We start from the raw sequence: 6,973 nt of genomic DNA, 5'->3' as shown, positions 1-6,973 counted from the left end.
CTCCGGGTGATCTGAGCGCCTCTTCTGGCCTCAGCTAACAGGTTTACTTACGTGCACACACATATCCCTTTACAGATACACACTCAGAGAGAGGGGGGGGAGGGGAGGGGAGAGGGGGAGGGGGTAAAGGGGAGAGGAGAGAGAGAGAGAGAGAGAGAGAGAGAGAGAGAGAGAGGTCTACAACCTGTCATCCAGGTCCAACACTGCTCCTCCAAGTGTTCCAGTGTACGCATTGGTGGACAAACACAGCTCAGCTCCATGAAACATTCAATTGCAAATGCATTCAGTCTGTGACAATGCCATCTTTTCTTGACTTTTCCGACCTTAACAGACATGAAGGCCACAGGCAGCTTGGCTGTAGCCCCAGGAGCCAATGACTTTTGTGTCTTTGACATGACACAACAGAAGTGAGGTGTCATACTTCCCACTGACTTTCCACTCAGTAACTTTGATGACTTAATAAGGAGGTTTTATTCAACTGCATACAAATTTTCTTCTATCCTTTATGGTTGACATTTTTTCTTCTCTTTTTTTGGGGGAGGACAATCAACGTTTTATTTAAAATGACAGAAGGCTTAAAAATAAAGAATATAATGTGATTGTGTTTTTATTGTGCGACATAAAAAAGAGGTTTTCAACCACAGCTAAGCATCAAGTCTTACCTCAGATGAAGGGCTCTGTGCAACCAGCCCTTAACTGCTTTCTGACCTTACTATTGGGGTGGGGTGGAGGCAGGATACAGACACCCCCATGAACAGGCAGCTCGTTCCTACTCAGGAAGATTTTTTTTTTTTATTTCTTCCTATTGAGATTCAATGGCTCTTCTCAGGGCTTCATCCAGGATGCAATCTGATGTCCTCACCACATTGTGACTACAGTCAGTTTCAGGAGAACAGGCCTTGTTTCTCTTGTTCTAAGGTTTGCTCACAGTGGCTTCTTCAGAGGTGTGGCCAACACACTTGTCCTTCACCGACTTCTTTCCCAGCTGTGTGATGGGGCAGATGAAGTTGGTCACAACCGTATCTTCATCATCTTCTTCTGTCCCATTGGTCCCTCTGTCTGCACACACCTCACTGCTTCTTTAGTTCTTTTAGCTATGGCTTAAACTGTATGTTTTCGTTGTCTTTAAAATCAGCCTCAGAATTTTTATCCTATGAAGCTAAACATTTCTCCTCCTATAGTAAATCTAAATCGGGCACTGCTTCTTCTTTGACATGATTTATTGTAGACCGGGCAGCCTTCATGTAAGGGTTTAGTTCCAGATACATTTCAGCAAATTCGACCACGGCCTTGTCCCTTTGGGAGAGGGTGAGGGAGAGAGGGAGAGAAAGAGAGAAGGGGAAGCTTGTCTCAAGTTGTCTTTCTGGTATTTATTTCTCAATCATCTGTGTGTCTCACCTTCCCTTTCTGGTGCCCTTGCAGCTAACACGGGTATCTCAATCTCTGTGACACCCATCGGTGTTGCTGTCCTATGGGATCATCCTCTTTAGTCCTCTGGCTATGACCTCTATTCTGGCTATAGCCTGTGGGGGTAGGCTTGGGACCCTGCCTTGGCAAGTGCTCCCTGCCAAACTGCCACCTTCAGACTACCAGAAGCTTCTCTGTCCCTTCTGGGCTCTGACATGCTGATGGTTTCGGTTCTAATTAGGCACCATGAGACATCTCTTGTGTGTGTCCCTTTCATCCCTAGAAGGTTCTGAGAAGACGTGCTTGCCTACCGTAGTTCCTGGGCACAGTGCAGGCCCTCCATGTGCTCCTGCAGTAGAATGTCTCAGGTGCTCTTTTGTCTGTCCCTGCTGTGGAAAGCCCTGAACATTGCTCAAATGTTACTCTTCCTACTGCTCAAAAAACTCTCAGAATAAATAGTGTTTAAAAATATTTTTGAATGTTTCTCTTCTCTCTCTCTCTCTCTCTCTCTCTCTCTCTCTCTCTCTCTCTCTCTCCTTTCTTATTGAAAAAAAAAAACCCATTGGTTTGATTCAATCTATTGTGATCATGCCTTTCCCCATTTCCCAGCTCCACCTAGATCCCCTCACTGTCCAACTCCACACTTTCTTGGTCTCTTTCTTTAACAAACAATCAACACACACACACACACACACACACACACACACACACACACACACACACACACACATTCAGAAAGAGAAACAAACATACAAGCAGAAGACTAATGAGACAAGGAATGCCCAAACAAAGGTGAATGAGACAAAAGGTCCCTTGGGTTCTTTTGGTGTCGGCCATCTTCTGCTGAACACACTGCCTACCTACCCTTGACGTCTGATTAATATACCCGCTGAGACTCCATTACCGAGAAATGAACTTTCCTTTGCCGCTGCATATCAATTGTAGATAACTTTTTAGCTAGGAGTGGAAACCCTTGTCCTTTCCCCTCTTCGACACTGGAACCCCATCTGGCTTGAACTTGTGCAGGCCCCGTGAGTGCTGCCACAGTCCGTGTGAGTTCATACGTGCACCAGTCTTGTGTCCAGAGGGCACTGTTTCCTTAGAGTCATTCATTATCTCTGGTTCTTACAATCCTCCTGCCGCCTCTTCTGCAGGTCCCTGAGCTTTGAAAAGGAGGGCTTGGTGAGGATGCCCCTTTAAAACCAGGTCCTCCAATATCTCTCACTCTCTGCACATTGTTCAGTTATGAGTTGATGTGTTAGTTCCCATCCACTGCAAAAACAAGCTTTTCTGATGATGGCTGAGCAAGGCACTGATCGTGGGTATAGAAGAATGTCATTAGGAGTCATTGTATTGCTATGTTCCTTGAGCAAAATAGTATTTGGTTTTCCTCTAAGCCCATAGCCTATGCAGTCTCAGGTTCTTGACCACCCTAGCATTGTCAGGCCTGGGTTTTGTCTCGTGGAATGGGCCTTAAATCCAACCAGAGAGTGGCTGATTACTTTCACAACATGTGTGCCACTGTCGAACTAGTATATCCTGTAGGCAGGCCACCATTATAAGGTGCAGGGTTTATTACTGGATTGGTGATTACTTTTCTCATCTGGCAGCATGCAAGGTACCTTCCAGTATCATGGATACTAGTCGGAAGGGGTGAAGCTTCTAATTAGGCACCTGCTTAACGTCTCCATGTTCAGTGAGATATGGAAGTGTTGTTTTCAATAATAGGGCATTCCATTATTGAACAAGCCTCAGGAATAGCCTGAGATGTTTGGAGATTTCAATGGGCCCCTTAAGTCCACGACTCAACTAAATGTAACTTTGCCACTGGAGGGTCGTCCATTGCTGGTGGAAGTACAAACTTGTATAGCCATTATGGAAATCAATATGGCAGTTCCCTGGGAAGCTGGGACTAGATCTACCGCAAGATCTAGCTTTATCACTCTTGGGCATCTACCCAAAGGATTCTACATCCTACTGCAGAGACACTGCCCATCCATGTTCATTGCTGCTCTATTCATAATACCTAGAAGTTGGAAACAGCCTAGATGTCTGTCAGCTGATGAATGGATAATGAACACATGCTACATTTACACACTTATTCACTCAGCTGTTAAAACATCAAGTCATAAAATTCACAGGTAAATGCATTAAACTAGAAAAGAAATCATCCTGAGTGAGGTAACCCAGACCCCAAAAGACAAATATTGTGTTTTTCTTTTATATATGGTTCTTAGCTTTTAAGTCTTCGTTATGCATGTTACGGTCCCTATCACCACAGAGGCTAGGTTCCTAGTAAGGGAGTAAGTGTGAGGTTCCTTCTCTCAAGGAAGGGGACAGATGTTATGGAGAGACATCAGAGAGTCTGAGTGAGAGGATTAAATAGGACAGGGGATGGAAGGGAAATAAGTTTACCACTGTGCCTCCATGAAGACTACAGTTGTCCTCTAATAGGCCATGTGACATTTTTCAACTGGGTCTCATGTTTCCCAAGCATGCCTCACCCTATGTGAGAGCTAGGTATGGAATTCCACAGCCTGTCCACTCTAAGGACATAATCTCAAATTCTCACACACCTAAGCATCTGTCTTCCTTCAATGTCTCCGTTCAGCGTTTCCCTGGCTGGGAAATATTTCTGGACTGCTATGTGCTCTACATTTAGGCACAAAAAAACCTTTAGTTCATTTAATAACCATATTCTTACAAATGAAATTAAATTGGTCTTGAGATCAATCCTCCAAAAGTCAATATATCCTTGGGGAATAACCAAGTTTATTCTCAGAGTTGAGACATTTTTTTAATTGAACATTAAAATTTGATTGTGTATTTCCCCTCCCCCATACCTCCTAGATCTTCTCCATCCAACTTTATGTTCTTTCCCTCTGTCTTTTAAACAAAAACAAAGAAACATATACACATGCATGTAAAACCACAAAATTAGAAATAGAAATAAGCAAGCAAATGATTGATCACACGAGGAATGGCCAACCAATGCTCTGTGAGACAAAAGTCCAGAAACCTACCACCGAGTCTGTTGTGTGTTGGACAGCTACTCCCAGGCATGAAGCATCTCCCGCACTGTGGTGCATATACTCAGTGAGGCTCCGTTAGAGAAACTGTATTTTCCTTTGTCGCAGATATTCACTCTCATTTCTGAGACCTTGTCTGGCTTGAGCCCGTGCAGGTTCAGCACATGCTGCCACATTCTCTGTGAGTTTATGTGTGCCACAGTCCTATTATGTCTGGAGGACACTGTCTCCTTAGAGTCATCCATCCTCTCTGACTCTTACACTCTTTCTGCTTCCCCTTCCACATAGATTCCTGCGTGTCAAGGGGGAGAGGTTTGATGGAGACATCTTATTTGACAGACTCTCACTCTTTGCATATTGAGGGTTGGGATCCTTGATGCTTCCACTTCACATCATGCTGCAGTCGCCAAGCTTCACGATTCTTGTCATCAAGGCCAGATACTTGTTAGTCAGCTAAATAAAGATCAAATTGGTTTCTTGAAAATTAAGATTTGGGCATTTGGACCAGGTGTAGGCTCCACTTTCACTTTCAACTTTTTAACGTGAAGGTTTTGGCTGAGCTCTTATGTCACCATCTTCATGTTTAGTGCCAAGGGAGTGTATCCTGGCAGGATATTGTGTGAATACAGGAAGGGGATATCCAGCCATTTCATTAATTAGATCAATGCAAATCTCACCACCTTGTCATTTCATAGAATTTTTAAGAATAAAAGTAGCTTTGTATTCTCTTTATGATCTTTATATACAAATTCCCAGAATCTGGCTGATTTCCTCCAGGCATATGGCTAGTTCTGCTACCAACTAAGTATGCTTGCAGCATAGAACTCTGGGAAGAGTTCTTTTCTAACATAGCTTTTCTTCTTAATAAAAATTTTAGAAGACTGGTTCTTCTCCTTAGAGAAGTGACTTTAGAGATCTAGAAAGCAGCCAACAGGGGCCATAGTGTTGTGCCCATTCTTGAGCCCCAAAAGACCACCAAGAACTGATTCTGATGCTATCTCATTAGTAGTTTTTTATTCAAGCTCAAGCTTGGACTTGCCCCTGACCCTAATGCAGCAGGATGGAAGGGTGAAGCCCTGAACCCCATTTCAAGCGAGCATTTATAGAGGTAAGGAAACAAGTAAGAGGGTTTCTAGCCTGGCACACATCTGACTGGGGGACCATTATGGAATTTTGTCACCCTTTAAAATAATTGGCTGGTGCTGGGAGCCAAACCATAAACTTAACTTTTGCTTTCCTCCTGATTGGTGGTTGTTAGGAAGTGAAGTCCCAGGGGCAGGCTTGTAACCTGGAGACTAGTGCTAGGCTCAGGTTTGTTAGGGCATAATGTGGAAACTGGTGCTAGGTGCTGGCTTTTTTGGTTAACTTGAGTTCCACCCTGGGTCAGGTTGTCTAATTTGTCTGAACCTAAGATCTGGTCTCTCAATAGCAGGGGCCAGGCCACCTGAGGTCCTGAAAGTCCAGCACAGGCCACAGCAACCCTACAAAGCCCCACAATTCAGACTCTATGACTAGTCACTTAGATTCCAGCATAAGTTATTGAATGCTACTATGTACTGGGTTCTACACATAAGAGTCCTAGATTCATTCATACACTGATAGATGTGCCCTGGCTCATAATGGCTCAGTCTACGGCATTCACCCCAATGTTAAGCTGTGGCAAAAGTGATACACATGGTCAAGTGTGTGTGCCTTTAATCCCAGAACTTGTAAGGCAGAAACAAGTGAATCTTTGTGAATTCAAGGCCAACCTAGTCTACATATGGTTTCAGAGAAGTCAGGCCTACATAGTGAGACCCTGTCTTAGAGAGAGAGAGGGGAAGAGAGAGAGAGAGAAAGAGAGAGAGAGAGAGAGAGTCAGAAGATACTCCAAGCATATTTCAGATTCTGAGTTTTGAGCTATAATATTTTAAGGCAAGTTATGCAGCATAACACGTATGAGGTGCAGAATAGCAAATGTAGCTCATAGTGAGCCACAAGATCACGAGGAGTTCCTAATCTATGACGTTTGGTAGGTTATGTGTATTGTGTACATTTCTGACCTATATTTTCAACCCATGATGTGTTTGTTATGATTCAACCTAATAGTAATTGAGAAATATCTATCTACCTCTATCTCTGTTTCTGTCTTTGTCTCTATCTATATCATCTATATCTATATCTACACCTATACCTGCACCTGTACCTGCACCTGCACCTGTACCTGCACCTGTACCTATACCTGCACCTACACCTGCACCTGTCCCTGCACCTGCAACTGTACCTGCACCTGCAACTGTACCTGCACCTGTACCTGTACCTGTACCTGCACCTGTACCTGGGCCTGCACCTGTACCTGTACCTGCACCTGTACCTGCACCTGCACCTGCACCTGTACCTGGGCCTGCACCTGTACCTGTACCTGCACCTGTACCTGCACCTGCACCTGCACCTGTACCTGTACCTGTACCTATACCTAGATAGAGATAGGGTTATACACACACAGGTGGAAAGTGGTCAGGATCTCAGATATGATTGTATCTAGCAGTTTTATATTT

General features: G+C 44.1%; 1 pseudogene; it reads right to left on the bottom strand.

Annotated features, from left to right (window-relative positions):
• Positions 1–802: 802 nt before the first annotated feature.
• Positions 803–1,750, bottom strand: LOC147999370 (E3 SUMO-protein ligase NSE2 pseudogene; annotated as a pseudogene).
• Positions 1,751–6,973: the final 5,223 nt, after the last annotated feature.

Source organism: Rattus norvegicus, chromosome 19 (assembly GCF_021556685.1).
Source record: "Rattus norvegicus strain SHRSP/BbbUtx chromosome 19, alternate assembly SHRSP_T2T, whole genome shotgun sequence".
Taxonomy (NCBI): domain Eukaryota; kingdom Metazoa; phylum Chordata; class Mammalia; order Rodentia; family Muridae; genus Rattus; species Rattus norvegicus.
Note: the sequence above shows the minus strand (reverse complement) of the source record. Positions and strands in the feature narration are given on the sequence as shown.